This window comes from Micrasema longulum, unplaced genomic scaffold (assembly GCF_059751315.1).
Source record: "Micrasema longulum isolate JH-2025_06_02 unplaced genomic scaffold, ASM5975131v1 h1tg001408l, whole genome shotgun sequence".
NCBI classification, from domain to species: domain Eukaryota; kingdom Metazoa; phylum Arthropoda; class Insecta; order Trichoptera; family Brachycentridae; genus Micrasema; species Micrasema longulum.
Genome location: NW_028278594.1, coordinates 140,830 through 160,786, shown reverse-complemented (window position 1 = coordinate 160,786; position 19,957 = coordinate 140,830). Strand labels below are relative to the sequence as shown.

Here is a 19,957-nt window from a genome sequence, read left to right as displayed (position 1 = left end):
AAATAGTGCCCGCAGTGTAAGATTAAAATGTTCAAAATACGCTGCCCTTCGCACTATGAGAAACAGATAATGGGAATTTTAATGTGTATTTTAAACATTATTGTAATACCTGTGTTTGTTCTGTGCTAACACATTTTTTTTTTCTAGGTTTCACTGGATTCATTGAACCCGCCTTTTTAAAAGTTCTCCTGAAAGGTAAGGCGCAAAAATACTTTTATTATATCGTTTTCTTTAGGCAAATATTTTGGCATTGTGTTGGTATACCAACAGATCAATAGTATTTATGTCCGTCAGGGTGATTGTCGTGAAAATGTGGATAAAGAAAATAATCTCATTAATTCGCTGTAGAGAACGAATGTATATATGTTTAAATAAATGTATATTTAAATAAATTATCTAACGATAATTATTTTTTTTAGAATGACATTTATTTACTAAAATTGAATCCATTAGAAATACCAGACTGAGATTACGTTATTGGGACTGATCAATTTTTCAATAAACAATAATGAGAAATAATTGTAACTGAGAGGGAAAACATTTACACACATAGGGCTCAAGACCTGTCGTTGGCTGGTTTAAGTGGCCACTTTACACACCGTGTAAAATTCACCATTCTACCCATGTTTAAACATCCGCAGTTTCTCAATTCTTCCATCTGTCGACTTTTGTGAAATAAAGGAGTTGACACCTTTATCACGTGGATGAAATTTATCCGGCTGAACCAAATCACCTACTAGGCAACGCCTGAAAACTATTTCCCAATTTTTATACTTCTTCTTTTACCTGCTAATGACAGTTCATAAGCCCTGTAAATGTCTAGACTTCCATATTTCCTTCTCAAAAATGTTTTCCCTCTCTGTTGCAACAAATTGAAATAACGATAAACTGCAGCCCCACAGGAAATTGGATACAAAAAATATGGGATGATAAAATACAATACGGTGGATCAATATTTATTGTTTTAAAATTATTTACTTATTTAATGCCTGCCAAACGCAATAACCAGTACACCATGAGACCGACTAATCTCCAGTCGATTTCCTTTTGAAGGATATTTAGCTGAGAGTACTCGCTAAATTTAAATAATGAATTCGATCAAATTTACATGAAAATTCTCTTTTGTTTGGTTTACTATATTTATTATTATTTTTTATTTTTTTATTTATTTATTTAATTTTACAATACGCCCAAGGGGCATTTACAAAAAATATACAGTTAAGTACAAACATAGTGCGTAAAAATTTAAAAGATAAACAATGCTTTTTTGTATACATTTAGAAACAATAAGAAGCATACTGCCATGCAAAATAAAAATAGAAACTTTACATAGTAAAAAAGAAAAAAATAATTTTATATGGATATAATAAAAGTAATTGAATTAAAAAGCAAATTGTAAATAACTTGTAAAGAATTCAAACAAAAAAATAAATACATTTTCATATACTTATAAGTATAAAAAAAATGGTATCAACAAATTATTGTTAAAAACAAATAATGAAAATTAGTTAACAGTAAGTATATATGTGAAAATAATATAATATACGGTACACAAAAATATTTGATAAATTAATATCAGAAAGAGATAAGATAATAATAATACACATCAAAATCAGAGAAAGAATTGTATGAAAAAGAAAGTTTTATTACGACATTAATAATTTGTTTCAAACAGTGCATTTAAGAATTATTTAAATCCTGTTTTGGTGTCGTGGCTAGTGTTGCGGACTCGCGGACTCGCGGATCAGAGGTCCGAGGTTCGAACCCCACTCTACCCCAACATGATTTCCATTTTCTAATAGTGAGTTAAAGTATTTTCGTAAATTATAAGAACGGTAATATCTCTTCTTTTAAAAAAAAAAAAAAATATTAACCAAGGCGTTATTTTTGTAAAAGTCATTAACTATGGAGTTTTATAAAAAAACGAAAAACGTAAGTTTTATCAAATTTAAATAGGTACTAACGAATCGAATAAATGTCAATCCACTTTAATTTTACCGTGCCGTTTAGATTAAGACGATATGTGTGAAATAGGCTATTCTCCGTCGGATATTAAGCGGCTGGTTTGTTTTTTTGAAAATTCTTGTAATAATTAACATACGTTTAATAAAGGTTGCTTCGGGTCTGGGTTGTCTGGGAGGACGGGAGGAGTGAGGTTTTGACTTTGTAAGATTTTTTTATGTCTATGGGATTTTAATATTTACATATTTATTAATATACGGCATGCATCGGTTTTTACCGTACAAAAATACGTAATTAATGTAAGTAAACATTTTAAATGTAAACTAAAAAAAAAGTTTAACTAACATGTATTTTAACAGCAGTTTCTTAATCGATTAGTGGATATAAACAATAAAAGTTAGAACAAAAATAGAAGCTGTAAACACGCATGTAGTAGATGAAACAAAAAAAAACGTTTAAAGTATAATTATTGTACAATATTTATACATATACAAGTAGTAAAAGGTAAACATCGAAATCAAGATAAAATGTGTGATAAATAAAAATGGAAATTGTATACATTCATAGGTACATAGAAATATTATTTTAATGTAAAAAAATATCACTCCAAAATAAAATATTCCAAAAAAATAAACAAAGAAAAAAATAAATAGAGGAAAATATATATTATAGGTTCATAAAAATAAAACAACAAATGTAATGTATATTATGCATTAAGTTAATGCTACAAATATCATAAGGAAAAAATGTTTCTATAAGTTTCAAGGAATATTAATTTGGTGCGTTGAATTGCTCGCATTTCATCTTAATTTATTTATTTACGTAAAATATAGAAACATGTTTATATTTAGGGATACACGCAGTAAAAAATATTGTAAAACAATGTAATAAAATGTTTATAAATAGTAATTTTTGTGAATGAAATCAGTTATGTAATTTCAAAACTCCTGCCATGTCATTATTCAAAATGTTTACTGCGGGTCGGGATATTAAATTAATTCAAATTTTACCCCTTATTCAAGTTCAGGCTTAGTTAAATTTATAAACGACCCTGATAATTATCTAACTTGCGTACATTTCTGGCTATGACAATTATGAATTAACTTAGATAATCTTCAGTTTTACTTTGTTACGGCTAGTTTCGCTCGGGGAGTTGTTGAAGTTGAAGGAGCTTACTGTGTTTACACGAGGGTTGTTTGTGTGGCTTGTAGTGACCGACCGAAACAAGATTTCAATCTAAAACCGGATATCGGCTTCTGTTTTAGGTTCGGACGAAACCTAAACCCATACAGAAACTTTTTTAAATAAATTAAAAGTCACTTTAAAACGCCCAAAATTAATTTATTGTTAAACCTTATTCGGCCATTAAAATAAGCGTTAGAGAAAATATGCAATAAAATGAAAGGCATATGTTTAATGAGTAAATTAGTTTATTTTTAGCGCTTATTGGTTCGTTGTTCTGTTATAAATTTAGCCGAATTTAAGCCGAAACCGAAACTGCCGTTGAAACTTGTTTTTTATTAATATCCCTACAGAGATGAGGTAGAATTTTTTTCAAATTCAGGATTATGGATATTCGAGCGTTTACAGGGCTTATGACCTGTCATTGGCTGGGTTAAGTGGCCACTTTACGTTTTACAACATTCCCCATTCCGCTTATTAGCGAATATCGACACAGGTAACATTTTGATTTTTGTATATATCTTATTAAATGAGAAACCATTCACTAGCGTGTTGGAGCGCCATCTATGTATTGATATTGAAGTAAAGTATTTTTAATTAGCATATTACTTTATTTTATGTATTTAAGACTCTTCCGAGTTAAATTAAGTACTAGTAATCGCCTGCAGATGATTCTGCAATTTATTTATACTTATATTTTGACCAGATCTTATTACACAACATTATTTTTTGGTATGTGTATTTTTTTGTACATACACAAATCTGGATTTCTCCCGAGGGGGAGTAGGTATATATTTTTTATTAATATCTATATTGTTATAGGATATTAATAAAAAATATATACCTACTCCCCCTCGGGAGAAATCCAGATTTGTGTATGTACAAAAAAATACACATACCAAAAAATAATGTTGTGAAACTTGTTTTGTTTGCCGTTACAGTTGCGGACTTAGAATCCTAACCTCGACTGGTTAAATGTAACACTGCCCCGTTAAAATTTTTTCGTGTGCGATTTTTAAAATCAGTTATAATGGCTTGTTTGCATACAATAAAGTAAACTAGTCGCCGATTGATTAACATGTTTGAAATAACTTTTATACACCGATTATCGGTATTTAGCAGATCGTCTATATTTTTTTATATGGGAGTTGCTTTTTTATTTACCTTGCTTATAATATACAAAGTTTATATTTAAAAAAATGTATTTTTCTGCAATTAAATTTCTTTATATTTACCTAAACTGTTGGGATCAGAAGGGATATACTGATGTGGACTAATCAGAAACATCTTAGCATTTGCTCATGTGGAGAGCAAACCACTTTGGAAACCACCACAAACCAGAGGCCTGTTGGCAGTATATACAAAGTTTATATATAAAAAAATGTATTTTTCTGCAATTAAATTTCTTTACATTTACCTAAACTGTTGGGATCAGAAGGGATATACTGATGTGGACTAATCAGAAACATCTTAGCATTTGCTCATGTGGAGAGCAAACCACTTTGGAAACCACCACAAACCAGAGGCCTGTTGGCAGTAGTCAACAGGCCTTCCGTTCCACTAGAAGAGTGTTCGGCATTTTGTTCCCTTTTTTACCAATTGCCTGCACTATATTGATCATGTATGATACTACCTCTCGTGTGAGTTCTTTATTACCTATCACCGATGGAATGTCGCATAGATCTTCCCCCAGGCTTCTGCATCGCGCCTCCAGCTGTTGTCTTTGATAGCTGAAAAAGGGGCAATGCATCAACAGGTGAGGGACATCTTGAGGAGTTTCATCGTCGCATGGGCAGCTGTCGATCTCGGAGAGCTTGAAGCGATGCAGGTAGCTCATGAATCCACCATGACCCGTAAGCATCTGGGTGAGCTCGTAGCCAGCATTCTGCATTCTCCTGAAATCATAGGCATGGTAAATGGTTGGGAAAAACATTTTAGTTATACTTCCGGTAGTCTCACTCAAATAACAATCGTTCCAGAGTTGAAAGGTCCCGCTTCTTATTTTCCTTTTGGCAAAGCTGAGCGGGAAATCGGCGATATCGGGGGCTGTCTTCTTGAGCGTAGCCTCCCGAGCCTTTTCGTTGCCAAGGATTCCGCAGTGTCCCCGTATCCAGCCGATGTACACGTCTAGGTGTCTGCATCGTAGCTTCCGGATATCTGTTCTAATGTCCATTACAATGGGGTTATTAAACTTTGGTCAGTTATTGCATGGACGCCAGATTTGCAATCTGTCAAGATCGTTATTTTCTTCCTTCTGTTTGGTGGCTTCTTCAAAACATAGACCAGGGCTTCTCTGATCGCAAAGAGTTTCGCCTGAAACACGGAGCAGAAACCGCCGAGTTTCAACTTTCTCGACGGCAGCTCTCTGACGGCATCGTAAAGTACAAAAGCTGCACCCACTTTGCCGCCTAAGAGACTGCCATCTGTGTAGATCCTTAACTCTTCCTTTGCCGTCCCAGGCAGAACCTGATCATCGTATCCGTGATCTATCGGATAGCGCTACGCCGGATGAGGAAGTGAGAAATAGTCTCCCACTCCCCGGTAAAATCTGTCTTGCGGCAAATCTTGCAAGGTGAGGCTCTTCTTCACCTCATATGCTTCTGCAAGCTACCTGATCCTCAGATCGAGTGGCATGAATCCACTCAGGACCTGTGCTGATACCAGGGGAGATTGTTCTGTATCCCTTGCATGACCTGATGGCCATTTGTCGTTGGATGGAGTTCAATTTCTTCCGGTTGACTTTCCTATTGACCCATCCACCCACACGCTTTAGGCGTACGTGATCAGAGGCTCTACAGCGCCTAAGTATATTTGCTGCATAACCTCCGGCGACGCACCCCGTGCGGGTTTGGCGGCTCTCGCGAGTTTGTTTGTAATGCCTGCGGCTTTTTTACAAACACTGTCTACATTGGGCATTGTAGGGTTAACCTTTATTTTTTAAGGAGTATTTAGGGTGGGTGCTACAGTTATTGAACATTCTAAATCAAATGGTCAAAATAAAAAATGTAATGCGTTCATTTTAAGAATAAACACACAAAAGAATGTCTATTTTATGCTGAAGATAAGTTCTTACGTTTACTTGTTTTTTTACTATTAGATTTCGACTGTCCAATTACTAAACCACCCACCCTACCTATTTTATTAAGCAGCTAGTATATAGCTCAAGTTTATTTTGATCAAGTCAAAGTTGTTTTTGTGAATACTTTATCTTTTAATTTTAGATTCAACATTATCTCTTTAACCTTACATGACCCCCGTGTTTATTTATTCTTGAAAAATGTGTTGTGATATTTTTACTCAGAGTAACAACGCGCTATAGTTATAGAGAGGCCATTTCACTTGACTCTTCTACATAGAACAAAAGCGTTGCAAACTTTTCGTTTGGTTTAACAACAGACGTGCAACGAACGGTTTCGTCGCTGCGCTTACGTGTCTCGACCCCAGTACCTACGGCCCTTTGTTTTGCTGTAATCTATAACTGACTTCGTGATTGATAGTTCTAGAACGATTTTTGTCCCTATGGGCGGGGGCTCGGCTCTATAGCTATAGCGATTTTTACTATAAAATTAGATTTTTAGTTATCGGGGGAAAATATTCCACCTTACGGCCCATTTCGCACGTGTCGTCCAAATCTACACGGCACTAAAGTTAAAATGGATTCACATTTATTATGTATATATTTTGAATTAATCAGCGGCTATCCTCCGGTAAAAATACTGCAAAAGGAAATCGAGTAGAAGTCAAGATAAGTCGGCCTCGTGGTATACTGGTTAGATAGTAAATAAATACAAATAATTAAAAATACATATGTTATAATTCAATGACTATCATCCATCCCATGATGTATTATCGTGCCGCACGTAAGGCCGAATACGTAAATTACGACGACAAAAATAGTCTTAGGTGTTATCTTCAAACTAAGCACAGATACTTCTAAAACGTTTATAATAAACCAGTGCTCAATGTATGTACCATTAGAGATTTTTTAAAGACGCAACACATCATTCTGTGCCTGCTTATAAAGTTAGGTTATCATGCGTACGGCCAATATTTTATATAATATATATATACACATAGAACTAAGATATTGATGAATAAAAAACTTCTTTAAACTCTTTTAACTGAAATATTTCATTTTAAAAACATTTGTTTACTAAATAAAACACCCTAAAGCATCTTTAACCCTCCCTCCCCGGTGATGTGTAGCTAGTACACATTACGTCTAATAACTATAATTTCTTTATATATATAATAAATATTCGGTTTCGATTTTCAGTATTTCTCCATTACACATTTACGTATCGACCGAAAAATTTTGTTATTAAATAATAAGTACAAAAAAAGCATTTTATCAGAAATCGGGGATAAATTACAGATATCATCAAAAGTATACTCACAGTATACCAATAACACCTGGCGTTACACGTCCACTACATGTCCAGTCACGTAGTCCAGTACTAGCTACTTAGTAGCTCTCGGTAAATTTGTAAATAAATTTTGTGTGAAAAATATGTATTCTTTTAGTTCTTAATAATGTTTATATAACTTTTTAAATTTATAAATTTCTCTAACTTTTCTCTTTGCAAAGGAAAAATAAGAAACCTGCTGACAAGCCGGTTTCGCGGTTTAGTGGCTTTCATCATTTTTCCTTTTATATTTTCTGTTCATGTTTTACCTTCTTTAATAAAAATATATACAAAACAAACAAACAAAGCTACAAACGTTTTGACCTAAAACGGAGAACTTAAATTCGAGCGAGTCAGATTCAACTTAAAATTAAAAATCTAAAAATTACGCGTTCTGATCAGAATATCAAATGAAATCAGGTATTATATATTTTTGTCGTCGTAATTTACGTGTCCGGCCGTATGTGTGGTTCGTTGGAAATGGGGCTATCTGAACTGGGTACATTCATAACCCATCCATCCGTACTAAAATTATAAAAGCGAATGTGTGTTAGTTTGCTTGATTGTGTTTCCTTCACGCATCAACGGAGCGACCGATTGACATATTTTTTTTGCACAGGGATAGTCGGAGATGTAAAAAAGTAAAATAGGATAGGTACCTATTTTTAAACTCGAATTTAAAAAAAAAGTACAAGGGTTTTTTAAAAATTTTATGTATTCATCATCATGTTACTTTTGTTAAAAATTTGTTTTAAACTTCTTTATTAGTGTTTTTTTTTTCTTTTTTCGTTTCTTTTCTTAATTAATTTATAAGTAAAAAATATTTCTCTTTATCATTTTTTTTACATCATTCTATACTTTTATACATAAACATATACTATTTACCTAAATATTAGTTTTCAATAATAATACATGTATATATATATATTTTTTTTTAATGTTATTCAAAATTTACTTCTTAGTTATTTTTTTAACTGGTTCAAAGTATCTCTAATACCAAATTATCTTTTTTTATCGATAATTCTATAACTGGTAATATTTTATTCTTTTATATAGTTTATATTTCTTAGACACTCTAAATTAATAATATTGTTTTAAATGCTCTGTATTACTTATGCTTACATGTATGTATATTTAATTGTATTTGTAACTAATATGTAAAAGGCACTAAGTGCCGTTTATTTCAATAAAAAAAAATAAATAAAAAAAAATATAATCATCATTCCCTTTTTGCACCTAATGGTGCATAGAGCACTGAATTGGTAAATCGCAGCGTATCTTGATCATTTTTGTTACATGGAGGTAAGATGATCAGTCTTACGTTTCAGATGCCAGTCCAGGGACTATGAAATATTTGTTCTCTAAATCATTTGAATAAATCCGTAGCACGTGACAACAAAATAAATTGTTTTAATTAAATTAAATATTTAAAAGCTTCAATTAAATCAATTTAACAATATAATCACCATGTAAAGCGCCCTTGAGGTATTTTATTACGAAAATGGCGCTATATAAGTTATCCATAATAATAATATAATAATAAGCTAGTGTAAAAACACCATTGTTAATTAATCGGTGTAGTGGTCATCACATTTGCCTACCATGCGAGAGGTCTCGGGCTCGATTCCCGACATGGTTGATACGAAATATTTATTATTTATTCGTACGAGGTTTTCCCAGAGCATGAATTATGTCATACCCAAAACCCGTACGACTTTCGCTCAGAGACATCTCTCATTTATCGCACCGAGAGTGTTCAATATTTTGGAAGAACGTTTCAAGCTCTCAAGGACAAAAATCATTTTCAAGAAAGGAGTTAAGGACTGGATTTTTCTTAGTGGGAGGGATTTGAGTAGGAAACTCCTTGATGATTTTCCGAATGCTTGAGTTTACTGTTTACTATTTTTTATGTTTCTAATCCTATATTTGTGGTGATATACTCATGTTTCTGTGTCATATAATTGCTCGTCCCATCTCAACAGGACCTTTAGTCCCACGGAGTTGGGACTTATTGTCTCAAATAATGAACAGTAAACTTATGTATGAAAATAAATAAATACAAATATTGACATATTACAACAAAAAAATTGCATTATTGAACAATAGCAAAATTAAAAATTATTACAAAAACATGAATATTTAAATAAACATTAGGACCTAAGTAGGCGGTAAGGTGGGATGTCAAAAATAATAAATTTATTATTAAAATTTCTATAATTGAAATGCCTTATCAATAGTTATCTGTTAAATTATGTAAATAAAAGTTTTAAAAATTAAATTAAAAACATTTGGTTTGCTTATGCAATATTTACGATGCGAATGTTGATGGATGCAGAAATAGAGGAAGACCGAGAAAGACATGGCATGACCAAATCCAACAAACACTTGAAGATGGACATGTTGAAAGTCGGAATAATCGGCGCGCGTGCATGAGAAGATGTATGAATGTAGAGGAAGCGAGATCTGTATGCAAAGATAGAGTGTTGTGGCTTTCTATCTTCTCTGCCTACCCTTACGGGTAAACGGGGTGATTTTTTATTTTATTTATTGGGGATTTCAACAGTAATTCATGTAAAAATATAACAAATAAAATATACAGAGAATAAAACCAATAACAGATATAGAAATACAATAAATACTCGTACAATACATGCTAGTGTGTTCGTGTGAGTGTAAGTGTGTGAGACGGTGGGTGAGTGGGTGTTATACTGGAATTAGGGTGGACATGTGTGTAAATATCATTGCACAAGTGTCAAAAATATAAAAATATATAAAATATTAAGAATTAGAGATAAAATAAAATTTTATTATAGAAACTAAGTATAAGACAAAAATAATGATGGTTTGTTTGTTTGTTTTTTGTTTTTGGTTTATTTTTCGTTTTGGTTTTGTACTAGTATTTTGGATTTGTGAACAAAATTACGATGATAAGCCGCCATAGACTAACATATCGTCATATTTTTTCATAGAGATAGTAAGAGGACCGGCAATCGATACAAGCTACTTTATCTTGAAAAAATATTTAATTACGGGAAAATTCTTATTGATAAGGCAAAACCAATTAATGACCTGCCTAACTAATTTCTCCCTAATACCGTGCGAGCGAGGCCGCGGATAAAAGCTAGTTCACATTATAAAAGAGCTTGTCCAAATGTTTGAGTAGGAAATTTATCTGATCTGATCTCATACCGACCTTTTGTTGGGCGCCAATGTAACAAATTAGGTATTACCCTCTGTTCGCGCTCAAACCAACGGTGGTGCGTAAGAAGCGGCCAGCACGGACAGAGTTTTCAGATGAGGGGGTCGCCTTCACTCCCCCAATCAAACAACCGGCGAACTTTCATGTAAACACTTTATTGTAGCAAACAGTTTTAAAAAATAAAGCGGTAAATATAACAGAATACCCGGCCGGTTATGTCCGGAACTGTGCAGCGTCCCAGCGGGCGGTCTCCCTCTAGCGGCTGCTCGGTAGGAACTCTCTTTTTCTCGCTAAGACCTTCCCTTGTAATACAAACAATGACCCTTACGGTTATTGCATCTGGACGCCTCAGTTTTCAAAATATACTACCGTTTTATCAAATTTTCAGTATTACATATTAGTTATTCCTAATTCAAATACAATGATTATTATTGATAAGTCTATCATATTTTAATTCTCTACAAACACATATTATAGTATATTTTTTTTACAGAAATATCTTTAAAAAGATTGTTTTTATCTAAATTATGTTTTTTTTTATTTTTTATTACTGCGCGATTAAGAAAAAATATTCATTTTAAAATGGCAAAATCGTATGATTTCCTCATTTTTCGTCCGTTTTACCAGACTACAGCCTTAAAGACCAGCTCAAGGTAACCCATTCAGTCATATGCATCATTTGTCCGTCGTCACATCACGTCTAGTAAAATGGCCTATTGGATTTTTATAATTACAGTTTAGCTTAGGATGTACCTACTTCCGTAATAAAAAGAGCTTACCTAACCTAACTTACGTAGCTACCAAATCTCTTTGTTCTTATTATCACTACTATTTTGTTATATTTATTTACATTTTCCTTTGTATGCACTTGTGAAACAATTGAGGATCGACAGCATCCATAGACCCTACCCTACCCCTGATTTTATCATGCCGGAATCACAACTTTAATTTAATTTAATTTAATTTTTATTTATTTATTAGGATAACAAACAGCTATAATTATCTTATATATATAACAAAACAAATGACAAATAAGCCAATTACAGGTTTTCACAAGAAGCACCACATTAAGTTAAACAAGATTCTCGAACATAAAATGAATAGTAATTTAATGTAAATCCAAAAGAAAAGAAAAAAGACTACGAATTATTTCGAAAGCAAACGCCGTACGTCGTTAAGATTATTTGCAAATAAATCTATGTTTAATGATTAATTATGTATTTATTACATTAAAATTATTAAAAGTTCGTTAGTGAATTTGGTAAAGTTTTTTTAAACAGTTTGAATAATTTATTTTATTTATTTAATTTCAAAATCCTCTAAGTTATTTCAAATACTGTCGTTTTTCAAGTTAAAAAGAACATATATTATGTTTTAATAACTTGTACATCAAACAATTAACTCTCAAAAGGCTGTTCTTTAAAATTCTTTTACATGCAGTTTATTCTGAAGTTCAGACATAACTATCGACGTTCTTCAAAACATGCTAAGCATTTGAGTGATCACAATGAACAATAATGAACAAACTTAAATTATCGCGGTCATAAGTCAACGCGTGTGTAATCTCTAGTCAACGCTTGTATCAGTTTGTTTTTTGTTTTCCTCGTAAATAAATACAGTTCATTGGCGAAAAATCGGCGTTTACTTAAAAAATATTACAATATATTTAATTTGCAAAATATTAAGGAGTATCTCATACAAAAAAGTGAAAATTAAATTACAATTACTATGGCGACTGCTTTTCTCAACATTTGGCTTGCCAACCGCCGGCTAAATGCAATGAAAAGCATCATAAATAATAAATAAATAAATAAAAATAGCAGTTTCGGAATATTATCCATATTTACACCGGTGAAATTCAAATATGTGATTGCGCAGCAGGATTATACGTCGCGAAACGTAAATATTTTGACATTTAATATTAGGTGTTCACAAATGTTCCATTGTGATCGCGAATACGACAAACAACCATGGTTAGAAATTGTTATCACGTCGCTCGTTAGCACGTCGAGAGTTATTTGTGATTGAGATACAAGCAACAGCAAGAGTATTTGCCTCCTAAACTTACTTTCGCTGATGTGGATGTGGATGTCGATCTCCAAAGTGATAACGTTCAGCTGCCTGGCTGTTCATTCAATCGGCATAACCTTACTCTTATCCCTTGCAGCATTCAAAAATTGAGTCGACGGTATATTATGTACGTCCTAAAAAAATGGTATTTGTATAGAATATAGACACGCGTGTTCTTTTCATTATAGAGAAAGTATGAATGGAAAATTTTATAAAACAACCGCGCCCGCCCACAAGTACCAAATAATTATTGTTATTCAACTGTTTTACGCAGATTGCGGATATGATATTGACTAATAATAATTTATTTTAGCAATCCAAACACACCAATCATGTTTATCTTTACTCTCCAGACGAAGTTTTGTTTCCCGGGAAATTTAAATCACACGGCGTTCTCCGCGTGCCGCAAATTCCAATGCGATTTTCGCCGTCTTTCGTGAATATTTTTTAATTAAAGAAATTCTTGTATCACAGAAGATCCAATTTTTTTTATTCTCTTTCTGGTACCTCATGGTGCATGGGATCGATATACTATTATATATATATATATATATTTTTAATTAAATTTTTGTAATTTATTCATTTCACCATTATGTTTTCGGCCGGCCCCGTGGTGTAATGGTCAGCACATTTGCCTACCTTGGAAGAGGTCTCGGGTTATATTTCCGACATAACATATGGATTTAAAAGGGTGTTTTTATACTAGAATATTTCATAGTCTCTGGACTGGTACTTGAAGCGTAAGGCTGATCATCTTACCCTCATGTACCATAAATGATTGAGATATTTTATTATTTTATAAGGTAATTTAACAAAGATACATACATGTTTTTTAACATACAATTTTGAGATGTTCGTCGATACAATTTCACACGCATATATATTTTCAATTAAAGAATTACACAAAATAGATAGAATAACAGTGGCTTATAAAGTTAGGAAGAAAAGAAACTGAGAGCTTATTAAACTACATTGCAAGGTAAGTTATATTAATATTATCCACGACAATTTTAACACTATACACTACAATGACAAGAAGGATAAAATTTATAAATTATTTTATATATTTTTTTTTTTTAATATTTTTATTTAAAAAAATTAGAAAATAAAAATAAGAAAAATAATTGCATTTGTCGTTTTTTTATTATTTATATTTTTTTAAAAATTTATTATACAGTAAACTATAAAATGAAAAATAAGTTGTACTACTTTGAACGTCGTCACTGGTTCATATAAACCAACCAATGATAAGAGAGCTGTGAAGGATATCCAGTTTGCTTACCGTAAACGAACCAATCGGAAGAACTGCCAGAAGAACCTCTGAAGTCACACGCGAAATTATTTCAGAAATACAAATCTACAAATCATAGCGCTGATAGTACGAGATATAATTTTTTTAATTTTTTTAAATTGGCTTAGTTTAATAGTCTATTAACAAGACACTGAATTTCCTCATTGAGATAAAAGATTTTGGTTCTAAACTAGGCGTTAAAAATAAATAAATTGAGATTTACTATCAATATGAATCCTTATGTTACAAAAAAATTAGCTGCCGTTTGTAAAACGTGTTTGCAATAGGGATATATCACGTTTTTTAAACATTTTTATTGTAATAAAGGTCAATGAAATACTTTCCTGTAAAAAAAATATTTGCTAATTATTATTAGCATGAAAATATTTTTTAATTTTAAATACCCGCGAAAACCGTCATTCCATTGTCCACGCCCCTAATACGTCACGATTCATGTTAATTTGTTCCTGCCATTGAAATTTGTGTAGAACAATTTCTCGAATCTTGACGTCACAACAATCAAGGCCAAACACGTCGCGTTTTTCTACGAACGTATTTTTATTGAATTTATTTTTTACATTTATGTATGAAAACATTTCTCCACAATATCCATATTGATTTTAAAAATACAATTAATTGTTCTAAATACATTTCATATATTTTTATCGGTATTCGTAGCATGTGATATTTCTCTATTCAAGCAAAGAAAGCGTCTATTGCGGGGTTAACACATTTTTGCAGCATTGTTATCATGTTAGCCATGTATTGATATTAATTCGCAACAATATTTGCATTGTGTTTAGCCCAGTTGCATGGTTTTTGGTTAACTCATTAAAATATTTTTTCAAAGCAAGATTATCACACTTTTGGATCATGATTCTGACCCTAACTCATGTTTATTTCTTTTTTATTTTTGGGCTTGGTACATTTTTGCATAATACCATCCGTTTAGATTTATCCGCGAGTGAAAATTAATTAAGAGCCCTGCTCACTAGGATATCCTGTTGTGAGTGAGAAGGATCAAACGGTGGTCAGTTGTTATTCACTTATCATTTATATATGTATTCTAATGATTTTTTCCACATGTTATAACATACGGCGAAAACATTTTTGAGAACGAAATACGGAAGTCTATACAAATACAGCGGTCTTTGACCTGTAATTTACTGGCTTATGTGATCACTTTACGTACATGTAGCATTCACCGTTCTGCCTGTGTTCGAGCATTTATTTTTTATACCTTTCGTCGCTCAGGCAAAAGTCATTAAAAAAAACATAATTTTAAGAAATCGCAATTGAAAAGTTATGAGACTAAAGTAAAGTCCGTGTTTTTAGTTTTGGAGGTTTTATTTATGCTACATAATTCATTCATGTAAAATTCAAATATATTTTTATTATAGAACTTCATATAATTACATTCAAACACAACTTAAATTCGTACAATTTTTATTACTTTCTACTTAAATTACTTTAATTTAAAATCTGTTATTCCCGTAATTATATAAAATCATGATTTACAACCCCTGCTTGCACTTGTAAATAACATATATTTTTTTTAGTCTCCCACCGGTCTGACGATGTCGGTCACGACGAAAGCCGGTCACTGGTAAAATGTTTAAATAAAAGTGGAATAAAACTATGTACGTATCTTTATTATTATAATTAAAATGCAGTTCCACCTAGAAATGTCAGTAGAAAAACTTCTATCTATTACCTAAGTTAAAGCTATTGGGCCTTTAAACCTTGTATTTAGTTAATCCTAAGCAAACCATCTTTATTCTACCACTAACTATGCACAACACTCTTACCTCTATCGTTCTTGCTGAAAGTTCAATTCCTTTTTTTCATCTATTTGATAAGCCCATTAATTTATTTAAAAAAATATTTTTACTCTTATTATCGAATTACGTTTTTTTCTTTTTTCTGAGAAGAATATTTTGGTTTTAAATATTTAGTTTCTACAGTATGTTTTTAGCAAAATTAAAATGCCGTCAAATGGCCGATACGAACATTATAATAACGTACACTTAACAAAATAAAATCGTTAAACTCGCAAGTAAATGCCACTTCAGTAATAATTAGTTTTTCAAAGCACGATTTTTTACTTTTTCATTCAACGGCAGCAAAAAGTTTTATATCAGGATAATGCTGTTATAAATAATATAACAGAATGCATAATATACTATACTAAACATATATTGTAATTATCATTTAAAAATCCATCCATCATAAGTGTACTGTAGTTTTTTGTCTTCCGCATTCTTCGCTTATGTCTAAAAATATCGCCACAAAACTTAATCTAAAAATACAACAATATTTTTGTGTATTAAAAATATGTATAAATATTTGAACACATGCTATAATATGTACAGTCCATTCGTATATTTAATAGCCTTTGTTTATTTGTGAGTAACATAAAGTTTTTGAATGAAATATCGAATAGTGTGTACTAAAACAACTAGAAATAATATATCTGTACCTCAAAGGCAGATGGATGCAAAATCAGACTCAAAGGCAGATTTAATTCTTAATTTTAACTTTTAATTTAAACTTGTCATTTTAATTTTAACTTTTACTTTTAATTTTAATCATTTGATTTCAACTCTTAATTTATACTTACCTACATCTACTACCTGCATCGAATAATTTATTGTTAGTTGTGATTTTTTTTTTACAATTAAATTGAAATGTTCATGAAAGCAGAGAGAGAGGGAGGAAAGTAAAGTAGCTTTACAATGTCTTCTCCTTTTTATGAACTTTTTATGTAATATTTTTATTTTTTTAGAATAAAATTATTTTTCCCCTCTCCTCCTGCATTCATTAGTGTGAAATCTGTAATTGGTCTTACTTTTTAAAATTGTTAATTTGTGCCTTGTTTTATATAAAGACTGTATGATTTCATTAATAAATAAATAAATAAATAAATAAAAATCAGAATTCGATGAAATGACATTTCGATTTTTGTATCCAGCTTATGATAATGTCTATTGATTTTGAATGAATTTAAGTCTCATAATGAAAGAACCAGCGTGTTAAGATACTGAAAATACAAATTAATGCTATAAATGATTAGAAATCACTTAGAGAAAGTATATTCTTTAGGCTTCTTTTGAACATTTGACATTAGGATTTGCTTCCGTCTGCCTCTGAGGTACATATATATTTATTAAATAAATAACTTTTTTAGGAGTCCTTTTGAGTTTATTTTTAAACATAAATCTATCCATCTACGGGTGTAGTTATGAACTTCTTTGTATTTCATCATCATCCCAGCAGTGGCGAGCGGTAATTTTTGTTTCGGTAATCTACAAAAAATGTTCAGTAGTTTGTACCCACAAATAAGTACATAGTCAACTTTAAATCGGGTTGTGGTCCCGTGGCTGGTGTTGCGGACCCACAGATCAATGGTCCGAGGTTCGAACCCCACTCTACTCCATTATTATGGGAACTAGAACCGTCCAAAAACCGGTAAAAAGCACAGTTTTATTAAACTTATTGTACATAATGTTATTTGTACATTGGCTGGCTTATTGCCAAATGGAAATTTCTTCCAACCAACCAATAAAATAAAAGTTTTATTTTGTTAATTCAAGATACAGAACATATTCAATAGAAAAAAAGATTAAAAAGCTAAAGATATATAAAAATAGAAATAAACGTATTTGTTTCTAAATTACCTTAAATCAAAACTAATACTCAATGGGAAAAAGGAAAAAAAGAGGAAAGAGGAAAAAGGAAAGGAGGAGAGATTAGGGAAGAGAAAGGAGATGTTTCTTCAGACGTGATTTAAACAGAGATAATGTAGGAACATCTTTGATTTTTTATCTTCTGTCTTCGGGCGCACGGTATAAAATATAACTATTTTTGAAAAAGGCAGAATGCACCGATAATTTTATTCTGATATTCGGCCTAAAAAAATTACAAAATCGGTTCTGTTTTGAGGTGCGGAAAACGGGACAACAAAACTTCGATTTTGTTTATTCTAACAAAAGGTCTGCCATGCAGATGTCTTTTTTGCAGTCGGGAATGTATCTGCAAGACAGCGACAGGAAAACAATGTTCGAATACCCGTTTTTCATAATTCTCTCTGCACATAATTTATGTAAACCTGTAAATAACAATAATAAATACGAACATATCTTATTTGGACATAATATTGATATGAAACTTTCGATTTTGTTCATTTAATATATACGAGTATGTACTCAAATCTAGCAATAGCACAGCATGAGGTATCTTTACTTAAGGGAGTGTGGATATTATCCGTGGTTGTATCCGTCTGACTTCATACTGGGAATGCTTGGCTACAATAGTTAGGAGAAAAGAAGAAATGCATACTTGCTTATGTATTTTTTTCCGATTGATCCATGGTATTACGATCAACATAGGTGTAACGGAGAGTATTTTTCTTTATGTTCCTAATGACTACCTTGGACATAGACAGCTTAAGCAGCTTAAGCTTACTGCTTGCAGAACCGACCTGCCGATGGTAATGCCAGTAGGAAGAGCAATGTCTTTACTCAACCGTATCTCTTCGAATATTGACATCTTTCATATTAGTGAAAAAAAGTTCAGAGAGGATAGCATTCTTTCTCTATAATTGCTGGGTATTTTTATTTTACCATTTTTCCATATTTAAATTTTAGTATTAATTTTTCGTTTTATGTATTCATGGAAATATTTTGTAATGTACATAAACGTTTATGAAATAAATAAATTGAAATTGAAATTGAAATTGAAATTGCCGGGTTCAGCTAGTATAACACAAAACTCCATGAGACCAAAACCCTTGTGTTTGGCTGATATACATAATAATAATTTAAGTTGTACGTTTTTCAGTATAGAAAATTCTCTTCTCTCTCAATTATTTTACTCACTCAATCACGCACACCCTTAAACCTTCACCACACATACATACACACACGCACATTACACAGCCTGAATACCAAATTATAGTTAATTTATAATGTTTTATGTTTTACCTGTTATTATTTGTTTCGTTTGATGTTTTTCATCATTTTGCAACCTAGGCACCGTAACCGAATAATAATGTCATTTTTGTATGAAATTATTAAAGTGAATTACTAGATACAAACTAAATGTTTTATAGGTACTCTGTTGAACAACTTAAAACTTATTTCTTCTTCTTCTTCTTCGGCCTCTGTCCTCCACTGCTGGATATAGGCCTCTTCCATATCCTTCCATTTTTCTCGGTCGGTTGCTGTTAAGTAAATAACAGCATTTACCAATGTTTTTCCTGGCCAATTACCTTTCTTTCCCATCCTTTCCTTGACCCATCCTTATGGTACCTACCTAACATCATGATAGAAGAAATTAAAAATTAGAAGCTTTGGATTTAGAACAAAAACAAAACAACTTTTTTGGACAGTACATTACATTGCATAAAATTTCTAAATCGTCGCACGTCGTTTTAAATTGGATGCGAATCGTGGCACCTCACTAGGGCCCAAAACAGCAAAATTCTGAGTTTCGAGAATAGGTGTCTCAAAAGAATTTTGGGTGTGCGGTGGTTTGACTTTGTGAGGAATGAAGTAATAAGAGAACGGACGCAGTAAACTCCAGTGACAAATGTCATCAAGCGGAGGCGAGACGGTTGGCTAAGCCATGTCCTGCGGATGCCTCCTGAGAGCCTTAACCACGCTTACATAGAATTAAGAATAGTGCAGAAACCGCATACGCACATCAAACAGAAGGCGACTTAACTACTCATAAATTAGTAGGTTTACGTTTTGGCCTATTAATATCTACGCAACTTCTGATTTGAATTCAACTATGCCGTGTTGTGTCCTTTTTAAGTGTAGAAATACTGCTAGGATCTTCAAGAAA

At 32.0% G+C, this 19,957-nt stretch overlaps 1 protein-coding gene across 1 annotated transcript in view; it reads left to right on the top strand.

The window, feature by feature from the left end:
• Window positions 1–19,957, top strand: part of LOC148275512 (E3 ubiquitin-protein ligase RNF19A-like) — a 192,353-nt gene that overhangs the window by 34,895 nt on the left and 137,501 nt on the right. Inside the window, exon 2 of the mRNA XM_088235585.1 lies at window positions 148–195. The gene's annotated coding sequence lies outside the window, so the exon portion shown is untranslated. The remainder of the gene's footprint in view (window positions 1–147; window positions 196–19,957) is intronic.